The sequence below is a fragment of the Oryctolagus cuniculus genome, chromosome 10 (assembly GCF_964237555.1).
Source record: "Oryctolagus cuniculus chromosome 10, mOryCun1.1, whole genome shotgun sequence".
Classification (NCBI taxonomy): domain Eukaryota; kingdom Metazoa; phylum Chordata; class Mammalia; order Lagomorpha; family Leporidae; genus Oryctolagus; species Oryctolagus cuniculus.
In genome coordinates this window covers 120,787,295-120,806,244 of record NC_091441.1, presented here as the reverse complement: position 1 = coordinate 120,806,244, position 18,950 = coordinate 120,787,295, and the positions used below count along the sequence as shown (strand labels likewise).

General features: G+C 60.2%; 1 long non-coding RNA gene across 1 annotated transcript; it reads right to left on the bottom strand.

The window, feature by feature from the left end:
• Window positions 1–13,634: 13,634 nt before the first annotated feature.
• On the bottom strand, window positions 13,635–17,248 carry LOC103352098 (uncharacterized). Its single transcript, XR_519631.4, has 3 exons — window positions 16,819–17,248; window positions 15,806–15,914; window positions 13,635–13,875 (listed from the first exon to the last, which is right to left on the bottom strand). It is a non-coding gene; the product is annotated as an uncharacterized lncRNA (long non-coding RNA).
• Window positions 17,249–18,950: the final 1,702 nt, after the last annotated feature.

The window sequence follows — 18,950 nt, the reverse complement described above, 5'->3', positions numbered from 1 at the left end:
CCATGTTCTGTGGGAGGGTCCTGGGCCCAGGTGGCGCCACTCCTGTTCTCAGTGCTGCAGCATGGAGACATGTGGACCCCTCGGGGCTGGTGGACGTTCAGGCCTCTTTGCTGGCGGGGGCCCCCGGGCAGGAGCCCAGCTCCACACTGCCTCAAGCCCCTGTTGCCAGCCCCTGCCTGCTCCCTTCCTGAGGCCTCCGCCAGCGAGACTCAGGTCGGAGCCAGCCTTGCCCCAGGTTCCCAGGGCCCCCGCAGCAGCAGAGACAGAAGCGCTGGGTCTCCATGTGGTGTCCCGTGAGGGCGGCAGCGCCCTCTCCCTGGAGCCCATGTCCCCTGAGGCCTGCCTCGGGCTGGGGAGGGGGACATCTCAGGGCACCTCTGCCTGGTGCCGGGACAGCTTCCTTTCTGGCCCGCCTGCGTGCCATAGAGCTTGATGCGAACAAGAGCCCTGTGGCTGAGAAAACACCGCCGCGGGTCTGGAAGGCACAAAACATGGCCCCTTCCACAGGCACTGCCCCTCCCTGGCCTCCGTCCCTAGGGTCCCGCTCAGAGCCACCCCCACCCTGCGCCACCCCTGTTTATCCCAGGCCATCTGTTTGGCCCGACAAGCGCACAGAACATGAGCCGGCCTGGCCTCTCCCATTGGCGGTGGACACGGGGACAGGGCCGTCCCGTGGCTGGGCCCGCCAGTCTTGTGATGCCGTTGGACTGGAGCCCAGAAGGCTTCCTGTGCTGCCGACCAACTGGCCCGCCCTTCCCGGGGTGGGGTGGGAGGAACTCAGGGCGTGAGCATCGCCGAGCTACTGGGCTGGGCTGGGGGTGGGGGCGGCTGCACCTGCTGCTCCCAAGCCCTTGCCCTGCGCTCCCTCTCCACTCTCACCTCCATGGACGCAAAAAGGAAGAAGCCTCAGCTCGGTTACTGTGTCAGCTCTGCTACCTAGTACTGGAACTGGATTTCGGGTGCGACCATGAGGGTGGGGAATTATGCAGGGGTCTCGGGGGAGTTCAAGCAGAGAAACAGAGAAAGCCGTCCTCTTGCCAGAAAAGAAAAAAAAAAAAACATGTTTCCCAAAGTTTGACGTAAAATAGATAATATTTTGTATCTTTTGACTACGGGGGATTAAAACACACATAGAAGGAGGCAGAAATAGCAAAAACAGATCCAGTTTTTAAATGAGCAAAGGGTCTGAGACACAAGTGTCCCAAAAGCTCGTGAAAACAGGCTCGAGGTGCTGAGCCCTCCAGGAAATGCAAATCCAAACCACAGCGAGGCCTTGCTTCGTACCCGCTGGGACAGGGTGATGACAAGATCGAGAAAGGCAGAAAGTGGGAGGCCTCGTCGAGGCCGTGGAGAGGCCCGAGGCTGTGAAGTTGCTGCTGGGAGCGCTCAGGGCTGCGGCTGCCGTGGGCAACAGCGGGGCGATCCCCCAGGAGCAGCGTGGAGAGGGTCTTGTGGCTCCGGAACTGGACACAGACGCCAAGAGCAGCACGTTCACCCACGGCACGGGAGCCACCCTCGTGCTCACCACCAGGCAAGCGCAATGGGATGTCAGCCCGCTGTGGGCAGGACTGGCCATGCGGGCCACGGCCAAACCTCGGAGCCATTGCTGTGTTGCCGAGCGCGAGGAGCCAGTGTGAAGCTTCCGCATTGTGTGGTCGCCCTCAGTGGGAGTCAGGGCGGCCAAGGGGGCAGAGGTAGCACGGGGAGGGGGCGCCGCGGGAGGAGAAAGGGCGTTGGATGCAAAAGCGAGCGTGGAAGCTCTCCTGGGACGCACGAGCCGTGCCCCTGCCCTCCTGGGCTCCAGAGCTCGGGAATTCGGCAACAGCAGCAGAGACCCGGCCACCACCTCCAAAAGAGAATACATGTGCTTTAAAAAGACGTGTGTGTGTGTGTGTGTGTGTGTGTATTTGAAAGGCAGAGAGTTAGAGAGAGAGAGGAATAGAGAGAGGTCCTCCACCTGCTGGTTCTCTGCCCAAATGGCTGCAACAGCCAGGGCTGGGCCAGGCCGAAGCCGGGAGCCTAGAACTCTACCTGAATCTCCTACGTGAGAGCTTCCCCTGCTTCCCCAGATGCAACAGGGGTGAACTGGGTCACAGGGGGAGCAGCTGGGACTCAAACTTGTATTCACACTGGGTGCCGGCGTCGCAGGCTGCGGCTAACCCCACACTGCCACAACACCGGTCCGGGTGTACTTCAGATGTTGTCTTTCTGCCTCAGTTGCCATGGTGTAAGGTGACGACCACAGGTACCAACTCCCCGGGCTGCAGGGAGGACTGAGGGCCCTGAAGCGGAGCAGGAACTGGCTCCAGGCAGCTCCACGCCAGGGCAGCTAACACAAGTGCTGTCGTCCTTATCATGATCGTGATTCACTGCATCGTATTTATGAGTGGAGAAGGCCTGCAGCCAGTTCATCAAAAACATGAGCAGGACGTAGAGTTTTCCTTTCTTTCAGAATTCTTGCTCTCCTGTGTTTTCTCTTCTTGTCTGACCACGGACAGGTGTAGTTTCTGTAACAAGAAAACAGGACGAGACGAGATTCCGAGTGCGTCTGAGGGCCCTCCCTGCCTGCACGCACACAGACGCCTCCAGCAGGGACTTCAACAATCACAGCCAGAACCGAAACGTGCAGAAACGGGGCACGGACACTCAGCAGCCCATGGGGGTCCTGAGACGGGGCCCCCGACTCCATCACCTCTGTGCCCTCTGTGTCCAGCTTGGTCAGAGCAGAAAGTCAGGGCTTCCTGAAGGAACGAGTAACACCAGGCTCTGCTGTGTGTCCTCGGGGAAGTTGTTGGCCTCTCTGTTTCGTCAATCAGCTGATGCTGCAGAGGCTGTCATGAGGAGGCAAAGAAGTCCTTCTACAGGAAACGGAGCATCTAGCCCAGATCTGCTGTGTGGTAGGTGCTTGAACGCTATTGACTAAATGAAGGCAAGAACCTCAGACTAGAGTGTGAATGACTGACCAGCATTCTTCTAGGGTGTGAAGGCAGAAGCTGCAGGTCTCCTCCACGCACGTCAGAGCTGTGCTAGGGGCCGTGCCCACGCTCTCTTGTGCGGTCTCCGTTTCACGCTGGCGGAGACCGCGACTCGGTGAGACTGACTCACCCAAGGTCACACAGCAAGCAGATGGCACAGCCAGAATGAAAACCGATGCATGACTCAAAAGTCCTTGCTGGAGAACCCTGGATGTCACAACGGACACAGCCACCAGGAGGGCTGAGCCCCAGAGGCAAACTCCCCCCAGTGCGCAGTGCCCCCCCAAAACTGGAACCCAGCTCGCGCCGTTTGGAGGGAGATCCAGGCCTTCAAGGGTAGGGCTCTGTGAGCTCGCGTTTCCTGCTGGGAGGGAGCCCACCTGAGCTCCACACCCCCACCCCGGGAGGGTCACTCCAGGCCACTGCGTGCCAGTGTTTCCCGGGGCAGCAGCCTGGGCTCCCCGGCCCCTGTGGCTTCTCATGGACAAGGCGCCTGCTGTCCAGGCGTGTTCCAGGCCGCCGGCCCGAGTCCCAGCCAGCCCGGGCCTGCAGCAGTGAGTCAGCCTTTCACTGGGGAAACGCGGTCACTGGCCCCCAGTCACTCTTTCCAGCCTGGCCCTTGTCCTGGGCTGGGTGCCGGGCGACCTCCAGTTCTCCCCAAGGGCCACGTGGGGCTGGAATCCTTGGTGGGGGCAGATTGACTTGCTTTGGTCCAGTTAGACCAGGGTCCCCAACTCCCCGCCCCCACGCATAGGAGCAAAAGCAGAGATCCTGACGGTCGTGTCCAGATGGGACCAGGGCTGCCCGTGTCACTGCCCCCAGGCCAGGCTGGCACAGCAACCCCAGGCCTGGAGCTCAGGCACGCTTGGCCTGCTCCCAGCTACCGTGCTTTCTTGAAAGATGACGCCCCCGGAGGTGGAGCAGGCCTGCATTGTAAAGCAAGCGCCTTTACCTTCCCTGAACCTCCAGCGGGCTCCGTGCCAGGGCTCGGGTTTCGGAGCTGTCCACCTGATGCCCCTTGGACTCCTGTGGCCAGCTGGGGGGGTCCTCCTAAGGGGTCAGGGGCACTGGGGAGGCTAGCACCACCAGTCAAAGCAGGCAAGGGGTGGGAGCAAGGCTGCTGGAGGTGACCTTAACCGCCACAGGCCCCCAGGCCCAGACTCAGGGCCGCCTCCTCCTGGAGCTCGTGATTAGCAAAGGTCAATCAATCATCCATTCACCCGGGGCACTCGCATACTCTGACACCCTGCACACAGCAGGAGCTAGGGGTGTGCAGAGGGAGGGTCCCGCTCCTGTGCCTAGAGCTGGCTGGCTGAGGGCGACGCAGGCACTAACCTGGCAGCTCCTGGTACCTAGGAAGGGAGGGCGGCCACAGGGGATGCCTGCTCCAGACGGGAGGGGTAAGCAGGACTCATGGCCGGGGTGCAGAAGGGGCGCAGGTGCTCTTGTCAGGGACTCAACTGAGTCCCCAAAACAGATGCTGCGACCCCAGCCCCCGGTACCCCACCACGTGACCTCACCTGGGGTTTCACAGGGCTCACAAGGTAACAGGAGGTCATCACACGGGGCCTGATCCTGACAGGTGCTGCTGCAAAAAGGGGAAATGTGCACAGAGACGTCATGGAGGATGCAGGCAGATGTGGGGTGAGGCACCTCCCAGCCGAGCAAAGCCCTGACAGCAGCAAACCTGAAGCCAGGATAAGGCAGGCAGAGTCGGCCTTGCGCAAGGCCCAGGAGCGGAGGGCCCTGTCCCCAGGGGCTGGAGACCCTGCTGTTCACCCAGGCGCCAGGCGGTGGTGCAGCCCTCGGGGCGGATTCCGTGGTCCCCTCGATGGTAACTGAAGGTGGAGGTGGGGTGGGAACTAAGATAGGCCACCACGGCTGGAACGCAGTCAAAAATTCCTTTATCTTGAATGAGGGGAAGTGGATCGGTGTGGGCGCCTCGGGTGATGATAACAGCAGCAATAAAAATAATAAGCACCTTGAAGAGGCACAGGATGTGTGCAGTAGCCCCAGTGGCAGGAGGCGGCTGGCTCTGCAGGGGCTTCCCTAGCAGACAGGGAGCCCAGGCGGGCGCACAGAGCCGGCGCCCTGCAGCCTGGCCTGAGCTGCGTGGCGTTGGGCTAACTGCTCTCTGCTTGTGCACCTGTGCTCCTACTCCTCCCTGATCCGGAGCATCCTGTAATCTTGTGACTAACCCCTTGGATACAGAGGGCAGGGTAGAAGGAAAGAGAGAATAAGAAGAGGATCAGCTCCCAGTCCAGCTGGGGTCGTGCCATTTACTGAGGCCAGTTCACAACCCAAGTGCTGGTGTGGCCCAGGACAGCCTCAGCCAGCTCTGCGGCTTCCCCTAAGCCCACCTTTCGTGGGCTGGCTCCCGAGTGGCTGCCATTGTACTGCTCTGCCCCGCCCCTCATAGCTGATTGGTCCAGTGGGTCAGCATATGACGCAGGCTGGGCCAATCAGAATCTGGCCCTGGGATTTTTGGGGCCTGGATCTAAGAAAGAAATTTCAGTTTCAGAGGAAACAGAAAGCTCTCAGGAGCCATGTTTGCTGCCATGTTGAGGGAGGGGTTGAGAGAACAGAGCTGACAGAAAGGCGGAGATAAGCAGGGATAGAGACAGAGAGAAAGAACTGGGAATACGGGGGCGGGGGGGGGGGTGTAGATCAAGGCCACAGCCAGAGAGCCTCAACCTCCAGCGGGACCAAGTGGCATCGAGCAAGGCCCTGGCACCCTGAGGCCACCGCCTCTGCTTCTCCTGGCTTCCCTGTAGTCCCCTCCCCCACCGTCACTGCTCCTGCCAGGTGAGCCAGGGAGGAGTTTCCATCCCTGCAGCTGTGGAAGTTCTGAGTCACACAGGGACCCGTGGGGCGCCCTCAGCCCACTGCCAGCAATGTGCCCAGGGAGCTGCGGCCTGGGGAGGTTGCCAGGGCATCTCGGGGACTGTCCTCACACTGCGGTGGAGCTGGAGTCTCCCGCACGCTCCGCAGCCGGCCTCACAGCCGAGACCGAGCCGACACAGGTGCAGGCCTGGGCGTCCAGTCCTCATCAGGGAGAGAGAAGCCACCCCTTCTGTCGCCCATGTCCCAGGGCTTGTGGTAGGGCCCAGCGTGGGAGCTGAGGAGGGCGGGTGCTGTTTAACCTCAGCGGCCCCTTGTCATCCACGGGGGGCTGGGCAGAACTCCGGGGCTCAGTGGGTGTTTGCTGACAGCGGAAGAGCAGCGCCTGGTCTACTGGACTCTCCGTGCCAGCCGCTGTTCTCGGTGCTTGGCTAATTCAGCTGAGCCTCTCTCGGGCTGCCGTGCCCAGTTTGCAGCCAAGAGGCTGAGGCACAGAGGGGTCGCTGACTCGGGCTGCGGGGAGCTGCACCGGCTGCGTGGCTCCTGCGTGCACCCCCAGCCATTGGCCCGCACTGCCTGTCCTTGCAGGAATGGGGGAAGCCGCGTCAGTGAGGGGCCCCAGCGTGGCAAGGCCTGGGGACATTTAGGCTCCAGAAAACGCTCCAAGAAGGTGGATGCGTCGAGCCCTCCATCCGGGAAGGACAGCTGAGAGTCAGAATGAAGATGCGGACACTCGGATCTGGATCTCCTTGTCCTGCAGTCCACGCAGGAAACTCTTCCCGAACCGACAGCTCTCCCTGCGACCCCCACCCAGCCCGCTCGGTCTCCGCCATCTCCCCTCGTCCGTGTGCGTGTCCGAGGCCTGTCTGTCCACTCGCTGTCCAAGGTTCGTCACCCTTCTTCTCACAGGGCTTCCCTCGATGGTGACCAAGTCCCTGAAACATGATCGAGGAGCTGAGGCCCACAGGCCGAGCCCTGGCGCAGATCCACTGGGGGGAGAGACGGCGCCAGGGCAGCCCCCACAGGAGGCCACGGATTCCCTCGGTGTCTCCCGAAGATCTGGAGAGCACGCACTGCCCCCGGCAGAGGGATGGCTGTGGCTCAGCCTCGAGGCCAGGCCGGCCACAAGGCGAGAGAAGCACACCCCCACTACAGAGGACCCCCAGGGTGCACCCTGCCGCAGGTGGAGCTGTGCCCGATGAAGCCGGGCATGGCAGGGCAGGGCGCTCATGGGAGATCTGCCAGGGGTTTGTTTTCTAGGGGAGCAACCTCTGGGGCCTTTCGGGAAAGTCCTTTGGGAGAGAAATGGCCTCTTAGACAAAACAGGACACACGAGACCTCGGGAGTGCGTGGGAGCGCTGGGAACTCTGGGAAATACTTCACACACACCCGACCTCATTCCCTCCTCAGAGACCCTGAGGGGTGGGGGCTGCGGCTCCTAACTGCAGGGCTGGGGGATTTTTCCAGAGTCACTCAGCAGCAGAGCCAGAGTCACAGCCGGGCGCTACTCCACAGCCTGCACTGAGTGGGAAACACGTTCCCTGGGACCCAGGGGCTTCACCCTCACCTGGAATGCATTAAGCACCTGCTGTGCACCTAGGACATAGCAGGACAACGAGACAGACAAAGGCCCCGCCCCCGGGCCTTCTGTTACTATAGTCCTGACAGTCTGTTGATCCCCCAAGTCCTCTCGCTCTTAGGATTTCTGTTAGTGGCGTCAGAGAATACTCCCAGATCAAGCCGGTGTTGTGGCCACAGCAGGCTAAGCTTCTGCCTGCAACACCACTGTTCCATGTAAGCATCAGTTCAAGTCCCGGCTGCTCCACTTCCAATCCAGGTCCCTGCTAATGTACTTGAGAAAGCAGCAGCAGATGTCCCAAGTGCTTGGGCCCGGCACCCACATGGGAGACCCGGATGGAGTCCTGGGGTCCTGGCTTCAGCCTGGCACAACCCCAGCTGTTGCAGCCATTTGGGGAATGAACCAGCAGATGGAAGAACTAACTCTCTCTCTCTCTCTCTCTCTCTCTGCCTTGCCCTCTCTCTGTAACTCTGACTTTCCAATAAAACAAAATTTAAAAAAAGAGGGAAAAAAAAAGAGGAAAAGAAAATTTTCCTGGAGACCTGCCTCTGGTCAGGAGCTGGTGTTTCTGTGGGGCCCAGCAGTCGGGAACTTGCCCTTGTCTAGCGGACGCTCTCCTTGGCTTGCTCCTGCTGCTCTCCCTCACCTGTGGCAGGTGCTCAGGGAGGTGAAGGAGCTGCACTGGCCGGGCCCCTGTGAAGCCAAAGCAGACGGGGCCAGGCTGGCCACACGGGAGGCAGCAGGGTCCGTGCAGGTGCTCGGGTCGTCGGTGCCCTCTGTCCTCCTGGGTGGTGACTCCTGACCCGAGGTGTGTGAGTAGGAGCTGCAGAGCAGACGTCAGCTGGGGGTGCTAAGCCAGCCATGGCTGCTCTCCGAGGACCCCTTAACTCATCCGTGCAATGGAAGTGGCAAGCCCTGGCCTTGTGGGAAGATTTCCAAAAACTGCACATGAAGTCGTGGCTGTGTGCGCGTTTTTAGATTCGTCTGCTAAGCCCCACGTTCTGCCTCAAGCTCTCCCACTTTTCCGCTTCCTGAGAGCTGAAGGCCTCGGAAGGGCACTTGCAGACTCGTCCACACACGGTTCTGCATGATTTACCTATATGCTACTTACATGACTGATGATGGAAACCTCAGGGCTTGCCTTTCCTTTCTCGTGTGGAAAAACTGACGGAAGGGGGTCTGAGATCCAGCCAAAAGGGGTCATGGGGACCCGATTGGCCCACCCACCCAAAACAACTGAAAAGCACTTTAACGATGCCCTAGACAGAGCTCGGTGAGAGCTGCTGTGAGAGTGCAGAACATCCGGTGACCAGGTAAACTTCCAACATCTGCCTCCGATGGGAAGAATTCCCAGGGGGCAGGTGCTCGTGCCGTGGTCAGCACCCCTGCATCCCGGCTCGGGTGCCTGGCTGCCGTGGGCATCTGGGGAGTGGGCCAGTGGGTGCAAGACGTCTGTCTGTCTCTGTGTGTCTCTCTGCCGTTCAGATAGGAGGCGGGGGAGTGTTTCTGCTCTGGGCTGAAGCGGGGGCTCACTGCAGACGGGGCTGCCTGTTCCCGCAGAGCGTGTGTCACGTGGTCGGCACTCAGGCAGCCAGGGAAGAGGATGGGAAGTTCTATTTGCCGCAGGGGCTGCTTCCGAAGGCCCAGAAATCAACCCGTGATCATTTTCCCCAATCAGCCCACACGTGGGAGGTGAGACCCCCCCCCGCCAGCAGACAGCCTGGCAGGGAGGGGGGACCGGGGAGGGGAGCGGTGCCAGCCCTGTGGCCGCGAAGGGAGCGAAGGGGAAGCTTCACTTGCTGATAACCATCGCTGTGAACTGCTCACCCTCCTGCAAGCCCCGGCCTGTTTACTGGAAGACTCGACCCGATTTCTACATCCTGAGTGCTGAGAGATTTCATCACCGGCTCAGGCAGGACAGAGAGGCCAGGCAGCAAGGCTCGGTGGCAAGTGGCATCAGGTGGGGGGCGGGGGGCAGCCGTGGCTGTGGCCATGGCGCTCAGGCTGGGGGTGCTGCTCACTCCTGTGTCAGCCCTTTCATAGCGCATTACTGATCTCGGTATACTGATCAAGGCTGGTATGCAGGGGCTCCAGACTCAAGGCAAAAACGACAAAAATGAGAGCAATGGTGATCAGAACATACGGTGAAAGCCACTGTTTTCTAAGCCATCATTTTGAAAAGTGGTGCGCGGTGTGGCTAGCAGTGTGGCTTGGAGCCGGACTCAGTTTCTGATCCACTCACCTGTTTGAGTCTCTACTTCCCCTTCTCTGAAATGGGTCTGCAGTGTTTGAGTGAGTTCACACCTTTGGAAGGGAGGCTGCTGGTCCTCTGCTGGCGTCCGCCACGTGGAGCCAGTGCTGAGCACCTTCCCTGAGTTTTTTTTTTTTTCTTTTTGACAGGCTGAGTGGACAGTGAGAGAGAGAGACAGAGAGAAAGGTCTTCCTTTTGCCGTTGGTTCACCCTCAAATGGCCGCTGCGGCCAGCGCACTGCAGCCGGCACACTGCGCTGATCCGATGGCAGGAGCCAGGTGCTTCTCCTGGTCTCCCATGGGGTGCAGGGCCCAAGCACTTGGGCCATCCTCCACTGCACTCCCGGGCCACAGCAGAGAGCTGGCCTGGAAGAGGGGCAACCGGGACAGAATCCGGCGCCCCGACCGGGACTAGAACCCGGTATGCCAGCGCTGCAAGGCGGAGGATTAGCCTAGTGAGCCGCGGCGCCGGCCCCCTGAGTCTCAGTGGGAGGAGAAGGTGAGGCCACGTGTAAGGAGACTTGCATGAGCTGCTCAATTCCTTCCATGTCTGACACCCAGCTCCAAGACAGCAGACGAGGAACCCAGAGAGGCCATCGAAGGGCTGTGTCCCCAGTCCACCATGCACAAGCTCTGGGGGTGGAACTTGAACCCGGGTTGGCTGACACTGATGCTGTGGAGGAAGGGAGAGGGCCCAGAGGCCCCCTGGTGCAGGCTGGTGGGCAGCGTCCCCGATTTGCTGGCCAGCGCCTGGCTTCAGGGCTGACTGTCATGTCCCCAGGGTTCATTCTTGCTCCATGGGACCCACAGGCACAGACAGGCTGCTGAGCTGAGGCAGGTAGGAGTGGCCCTGCCTGTCCTGTGCCGTACTGGGAACAGAGGGGCTGCGGCCTGCGGAGACGCCAAGGAGCCACCCTGCCCAAGCCCAGCCCCATTCAAGGCTGAGCCTGGCTGGCGACAGAGGCCTGGACCAGCCATTCCAGTGCAGCTGCTGCTGATGCCAGTCTGACCCCAGGCTCGTGGCCCTGCCTGCCCCAGTTACGGCCTTGCCTCTTCCCACCCCCTGCAAACCAAGCCCTCCTCCACCCAGGGCTGTTGCTCTCGCTGCGGCCCCGGGTTTCCTCGCTCCCAGCAGACCTTGGGGCAGGGTCACCTCCTTCCCTCACCTGCACCCTGAAGGCCACAAACACTTAGTCACCCAGCCCTGGGCCTGCCTCCTCGCATAGGTACCTGTGCACATGCACCAAGAGGCCAACACATAGGCTCTGACTGTCCCATCTGCAGAGTGGCCACTGCATGGCAGGGCCTCATGGGTGGTTGTAGAACCCAGGGACAGAGGAGCAGCTGCATGGCCCTGGGGAAACAGAGATGGGGGTTGAGCCCCCGTGTCCCCATTCCTCCCGAGCCAGCCTGACCTGACAGGCTCCCACGGTAGCCAGCACCTGCCTCACCTGTGTGGACAGTCCACGTTATACTGCATCCTGTGGCTACGGTTCCTTTAAAGTATTTATTTATTTATTTGAAGGCAGAGTTGGGGGTGGGGAGCGGAGGGAGCTCCCGTCTGCTGGCTCAGACCCCAGCAGCCTGCAACAAGTGGGGCCAGGCCAGGCCAGGCTGGGGACTGGGAACTCCACCCTGGTCTCCCATTTGGTCGGCGGGAACCTGAGTACTTGGGCCAGTATCTGCTGCCTTCCCAGATGCACCAGGATGAAGTTGGATGGGAAGTGGGAAGCGGAGTCGGGACACAATCCCTGGCACCCCAGTGTGGGTTGCAGGCATCCGCGAGGTGGCTGAACCCACGGTGCCACAACTCCCACCCCAGGAGGTGTGCACGGCAACGAAGCTGCAATTCACTGCGGGCTTGCTGCGTGCCAGGCACTGGATCCGCAAAGCCGCACATCTCCAAACCACTCGAGCAATGACAGCTGCTCCTCACATGACAGCTGCTGGGGCCTATGGCTGAGTGGGCGCCGGAGGAAGGGAAAGCAGCGGTGGTGGGGTAAGGGGGGTGGGGGGAGCTCCAGGAAAGGAAGTGCAGCCCCTCAGAGGGCTTCCTTCTTTCTGGACTCTCTGCTGTCTCCAACCCAGCCCAGCCCAACCCCACACCCACCCTGCACGGGCGGTTGACATGGCTTCCTGCTGTCTGCACAGCTGCTAGGCCCCCAGGGACTTCCCAGCTCATGCAGGCACCTCTGGTGGAAGCCAGGTCATCATTACCCAGTGTGCTGCGGGCTCAGACCAGGAAGCCCCCAGCAGGCTCCCCCAGGGGGCAGGCGGCTAGTATCTGCCAGGGCCACCCTGGCTTGTAGCCAACAGCCTCCAGCCTGCCCAGGCCCGGAACCAGACAGTCCCAGCTGTCTGAACAGCCCACACCAGCCTGGCACCACAGGGTGTCCCTGCAAGAGACCCACCCTTCTGGGGAAGTCCTATTCTTGCTCTCTCTCTGCCCTACAGACAGTGATCGATGCTGCCCCGTGTCCTGCTGTGACCTCGTGGCTGCACAGGTGACATGGCAGGTACACACGGTCCCTACGTAGCCTGTGCTCCTCCTTAGTCCTTCTCACCTGATTTCTATCCCTTGTATCCCATCGACTTCTTGCGAACCTGCTCAGAGCCTGGTATCTGGCCTGGGTTCAAAGGTCGCAGTACCTGACAACAACCAGCAGGACTGTGCTAAGGGGCAGTCACCAGGAATTCACAAGAACACGAACAGGAAGACAGAAAGTTGCAGCAAACAATGAGTGATACACTGGTCACGCACGAGGAGCAATGCTCGGTGCACACGGAACTCAGGGGCTCGGGCAGGAGAAGGCAGACGGGCCAGCAGACGTTGCCACACCCTCTGCAGTCCCCAGCGTCCACAGCCACTGTGTATAGTCGTGTGGGCTGTCGATGGGGGCTGAAATTCAGACTAAGGTCCAGCTCTGAAGCAGGGGCCTGCAGGGCTGTGTCTTCCCAGGAGTGCACCTGCTACTCCTCAGAGGTGTTCACCACATCGCCCTGCCCCCACCCGCTCGGCCCCAGCAACCTTTTGGTAGAAGAGGATAGTCCTGCCCTCATCCCACCCAACATACACACACATGCACACACATATACACACATGTACACACATGCACACACACACACCCTGCAAGTGTTCCATCATCCTTGGCGTGCTTCAGGTTCCTTCCTAATCTGGTGGCACCTCTGCCACCACCTCCACCACACCCATGCCTCACCCTCCTCTCTCCATGTCTACACTGCACAGCCTCACCTCTCCCCCTGTCTGCAGCCTCAGCTCCCTGGGAGAATCAGGTCCACATGGTCTCCACACACGCTGCTTCTGTTCCCCACAATAGCCCTTCCCATGTTGGGTCAGCCAAGGCCTCACGCTCTTCCAAGAAGCCTCTGGGCAGCCTCTGTGCCCTCCCCACCTGGTCACAGCTCCCTCTCTCCCCTCTACCCCCCAGTGCCTGCTCTGCTCTGAAAGGCTTCTCGGGGCAATGCCGACCTGATTCCCAATGTCATTGTTGCTGTTTGCTGCCTCCCCCAGGACTCCAGGGGCTGGAGCACGTGTACCGTGCAGGGGAAGCACCTCAGTTTGAAAGCCCAAAATCCCAGAGGGCTGACAGGACACCCACGTGGAAAATTTCACACGTGCCCTCCCGTGACAGATAGCAGTCAGAACACAGGTGCACTCCAAGTGCTGATTGAAGTTATCTTCAGGGTGGGCGTTTGGCACGGTGGATAAGTGGCTCTGTGGCATGCCCCCTATCAGAGAGTCGTCTTCAAGCCTCTGATCCAGCTTCCTGCTACGGTGTGCCCTGGGAGGCAGCAGGTGATGGCTCTAGTATGTGGGTCTGTGCCATCCACACTGCAGACCAGCAGTGAGTTCTCTATCTCCTGGTTTCGACCTGGCCTCGTCCTGGCCATTGCTGGCATTCAGGGAGTGAACCAGCAAATGAAAGGTGTCTCTTTCTGCTTTTCAAATAAGTAGAAGTAAATTAAGATTTTTTAAAAAAGATTTACTTATTTATTTTGAAAGAGAGAGAGATCTTCCATCCACCAGGAGCTTCATCCGGGTCTCCCACGTGGGTACAGGGTCCTAAGCACTTGGGCATCTTCCACTGCTTTCCCAGGCCACAGCAGAGAGCTGGGTCAGAAGAGGAGCAGCTGGGATGTGAACCAGTGCCCACATGGGATGCCAGTGTTGCAGGGGGTGGCTTTACTCTCTACACCACAGCGCCGGCTCTGAAATTTAAAAAATTTTAAAGTTGCCTTCAGACTATGTGCATCAGGTGTGTTCAGAACAGATAAACTTCATGTTTGCACTTGAATTCCAACCCCAGGATATCTCAGGATATAAATGTGAACATCTCAAAATAAAAAAAAATTCTAAACATTCTGGTCCAAGTATTTTGGATAAAAAATACTCAGCCTGTCATATCTATCAATCCATCTATCTGTGTGTCTACTGTATGCTATCCATTGTCAATCCAGTGCATACAGTTGGTGCTCAGCACACAGTAACTGAGTAAACGAGTGACTGTGGCTGGCACAGTGGGGAGCAAGAGCTGCTGACAGGCAGGCGGCCTCCCGCTCCCGGAGTCAGAGCAGAGGGAGCCTGGGAGCTGGGGGCAGAGCCTCCCCGCCCACCACGGGCGCGCAGTCTCCTCTTGCCCTGTGTGCTGGATGTTCCCGTGCTGGGAACAAATCTAAGAGGTCCCAGGTCTGCCGTCCGGTGACGCTGACCCCCGTGTGGCTCCAAAACCCATCAGCAACCGTCAACGTGCCGTCTGCTTTCTTGGATGCAGGGGGAAGAGGAGAGGGCATGTGTGTGGCACAGGTGGTACCAGACAGGAGGCTGCCGCGAGCTGGGGCAGCACCCCTGCCCAGGGCCTTTCCAGCGCCAGCTCATCTATCTTGAATCACTAATCACATTCAAATTGGCAGGTCTCTGAAGCGCTCCTGTGGGCATCTGCAAACTCGCCCCCGAAGCAGACTGTCTGAGAAGCACTTGCACCTCATACCCACACTGGGGCACCAGGTGCTGCACAGAGGTCTGCTTTATCTTTGTCCTTCCCTGGCTGGGCTCATTTAAATAAAACTGCAGGCGGCAATGCATCGTGAGACCTGGAAAAGCTTTCGCCGGTTACTCTCATCAAACACAAACCATCCCTGTTGATTGTAGAGAGAAAAACATTTTTAATCAAAAAGGAAATTCCGTGCAATGCAATCACCAGAGCTGATGTGCACGGAACGTCTCTAAGGGCAGCCACCCTGCGGGGCGTGTCCCCTGCAGACACCTCTCTGGGCGTTAAATGGGTCCAAGGCCTCACGGTGGCGGGCGCAGCGTGAGGAGGAAGGAGCTCTAAGCCCGGCCACAGCATGTGCTCGGGACCCCTGGGAGCTGTCCCTGCCGCTGGGACGGCCGGGCCCAGGTCCTGGGTGGCGGGCATCAGACTCTGCAGAAGGCACAGCTGGTGCACCACAGAGCCGGTGCAGAGCAGCTCAGGAAGGGAGGCGGCCTGTGTGGGAGGGAGCACTTCTGCTTGCCTCGGGGTCTGCCCTCTCAGGCCCCAGGGTCATCTCAACCTGCTCCACCGCCCGGTCCACAGCATCCGAGCCAGGCTGCCTTCCCCGGGGCCCTGAAGTTCCGAGCCTTTGGCTAGGGAGGGAAGTGGAGGGACTGAAGTTGAGAACGGGGCCTGAACCCCTCCACTTCACAGATGGAAAAACCAAGGCCTGGCCTCAAAGGCACTAGGGCCTCAGCTTGCCCCTTTGCAGCCTTGTGTGGCTTCTAGCCTGGGGAATGCCAGCCATCTTCAGAGGCGGGGGCGCCCCAGAGGGGCCTCGCCCATGGTGCTGGCACTGGCAGATGCTGAGTGGGGGAGGCAGGCGTCAGGGGCTGGGTTTTCCCCCAGGACGCTTCGGAAAGCTCAGCTTGCAGAGACCCCTGCGCCGAGACAGGAGGGCTGGCCGGGGCCAACGCTTCCCTGTCTGTTCTGTGAACACCGATAACAGGGCTTCCTTCCACATTCTCACTGCCGCCGCACCCGCCCCCCCCCCCCCCCAGCTGCTGGGCACCGGCCCCTCTGGCCACACACCCCCTCCACCCTCCACCCGGGCCGTGACCTTGCCCTGGAAGGTCAGCACCGGGATCGGGCCCACGCCTCCTCACCTCAGCTAGTTCCTTCTCTTCTTTCCTGGGCTGCTGGGTTCGCGTTTCACTTCTGCTCGGGCAGGGGTGGAGCGACACCATCACGTCGTTTCTGGCAGCTGTGGTGGGCCTGGCGGTGAGGTGGGGGAGGAGTCCTAGTTCTGGTTCTGCTGTCAGGCGGGCTCCTGCACCTGGCCAGCCCAGCTTCCTCCTCTGCACCCTGGCGAGGTCACAGCCACTCCCAGGGCGGGGAGGCTGACCCCCGTGAGAATGGCCCAGCATCTTCCAGGTGCAGGGGCCGCGTGGGACGCCCCCCCTCGAGGAGACCTCAGGCAGGAGAACAAGCCCGGAGGGGTCAAGTGGCTCCCCCAAGGGCACTGGGGGTGAGGGTGGAGGCAGGATTAGAACCCAGGCTCATTCCCTCACATCTTTCCAGCCAGGAGCCTGGGCACGCCTGCGGGACCCCCAGCTGCAGTGCTGCGAACAGACCCAGGGACGGGAAGAGGGTATGGCAAAGGGCATGAAGAAATGGAACTAGACGTGTGCATCTGAGGCAGGCGCTTGGCCTAGTGGTTAAGACGGCTGCATCCCAGATCTGAGTCCCGGGCAGCAGGGATACGGGGGGGGGGGGGGGGGGGCATCAAGTGATTAGGTCCCTGCAGTGCACCTGGGAGACCTGGACTAAGTCCTCACATCCCAGCTCCCAGGCGCGCCTAGCCCAGCCTCCAGCCACAGCAGGCGTCCGGGGGGGAGTGCATGAGACAGGAGCTGTCTGTCATTCTCTGCCTCTCAACAAAAAATTTTTAAAAAATTAACCTGGGGAGACCTGGATGGAGTTCCTGGTCAAATTTCTTTTGGTGCAAACATTTTTGAACCCCATGCAGCTTCTCCATAACATGCATTTTCCTTGTATTATGAAGAGAATTGTTGGCACCAAAATAAACCTATACTTCAGATTCCTTTTTTCTGCGAACCTTTTGAGTTTCCTGGGATCTCCCCGCCACCCCCCCCCCCGACCCGTGGTTGAGTGGCACCTGCGGACCGCAGGCCTCTGCCTTGTCGTCTCACAGCAGGCTGGTGCTCCGTCTGTGTCCCTGCAGGCGCTGTGCCTTGGCGGCTTAGAGAGAGGCCAGGGCCTGGGCAGCATCGCAGAGAGGAGGGACCTGTGAGCTTGCGGGGTGGGGGTGGGGGCGCCCCTGTGCAGCAGCCTGCCTGGTGAGCTGGAGGCGCTGTGGGGAGCCTGCGACAGGCTTCTGTATTCCCAGGGCTTACAACCGGAGCAGGGTGGTGGTGGTGGACTGTGTGGCCACCGCAGACGTGCTGGGCTGACCTCATCCACAGGGCTGTTGTGGAAATCACAAACAGCTCCTGCCAGCTGCCCAGGCAGGGCCAGGACAGGGCCCTAGAGCGATCGGCCCCAGCCTCCCGTGGCCTGCTGTCTTGCCTCCTTGTGATAACAGCAGCAGCTGCCAGGCCCGTGGGCAAGGAGCGGCCTCTGGGGCTGGCAGGGCTGGGTGGGGCCGTGACTCACAGCCACTAGCCAGCTTTTGTCTGAGCCCAGTGCTGGGGAGGTGAGGAGGAGGAGGGTGGGGCGGCGGGGACTAGAGCCTGGGCTTCCATGTCTCTGGGGCTCTCCCCGGCGGCCCCACAGCTTCACCCCTCCAGCCCCCAGAGCCCCTGGCCAGTACCCTCCGTTCCTGAGCTCACGTCCCTCTCCATGCCCTTCCTGCCTGTGTGTGAACACGCTGCCCCTTCCCCGTCTGCACGCTACTGTTCCCCCACTGTCTTCCCCTTCAGAACACGCGCCCAGGGTGCTCTCTTTGCAGACACAAACTCAGAAGAGCCCCGTCTCAGCAGACGGTGGTCTGCTGGGCAGGATTCCAGGGCCTGCTAGATGCTGCCCAGAGCAGGGTCCCCAGCTCGGAGTGTGAAAAGAGCTTGGGACGTGCACAGCTTGAAGCCTCGGGGTCCGGGCTTGTGGGAGCCTTGCCAACACCTCCCCCAGGACCTCGGGGTTGAGTGGTGGGTGCTGAGCTGGAGGCAGCAGGAGGGAGAGCAAGGAGTCAGAGGATTCACTCCAAGCCACGGAGAGCCGTGGAGCACGAGGCGGCCGAGGCCTGGCCTCCGGACTCGCCTCCCAGCGGGGCTGCAGGACTGGCTGTGTCTCCCTGCCTCGGTTTCCCTGACTTGTCACAGCCTTTTTAAAGGTCCCGCATAGACGTGGATTTTGCACTGAAAAAAACTCTGCTTTTAATTCCGACTTCTAGGAACCATTTGCAGGCCGCCTGCAAGTTCTGCACAAGCGTGGGCGGCCGTGGTGACCCAGTGTGCAACCCGGAGGTGACTGAGACCTCGCCCCGTCCCAGGGTTTACCGCGGGTACTGGTAACCCCCCGCCTCTCAGCAGGGCCCTGATCTCTGAGGAGGGGCTCGTGCCACTGCCACTGGGGACCCCCCGCAGGGGACACCTCCAGCCTGCAGGTGAGGACAGATCAGCAGTTTCTGGCCTTCCAAGAACAACCAGAAATCCAGATTTTTGTGTGAAATCATCCTGCTTTTACGGCAAGCTTTATGTTTTGCATTCTTTAAAAACAGGCCTTATTTTTAGCTGTTTATTTAGTGCACCGCTCAAAGTTCAGCGTCCAATTTAAAATTTCCCAAACTGCCCTCTGGCCCAGCTGAAGCGCACCTGTGCTTTGGGTCAGCAGGTGGTCCGTGTCCAACCTCAGACCAGAGGAAGTGGCGATCGATGGAGAGGAGCCCAGAAAGTAAACAGGCGGTGACTACCCAGGCGATAAGGGCGGGACGGCGGGGACAGGACCTGGCTGAGTCAGGAGCCAGAGGAGGGGCAGCCACACAGCCTGTGGGGGCATCAGGGAAGCCTTCCTGGGAGAAGGTGGCAGCCTAGTCAAGCCCCAGAGTGGAGCACATTCCAGAAATGGCAGCAACGGTGGTGACGGACATTTCTGCTCGTTGCTTTCCCAGGGTGAGCTGTTTCTGTAAACAACATTTAACGTGCACAATAACCCTATACGTGAGGGGTTGTCTTCTTCCAGCACTGGAAACCAAGGCACGGAGAGCTCCAATCACCTACCAAGGGAGCGCAGTTAGCAGGTGCCACCTGTGCACTGACACATGGCTCTGGAAAACTCCATGGAGTCCAGAAG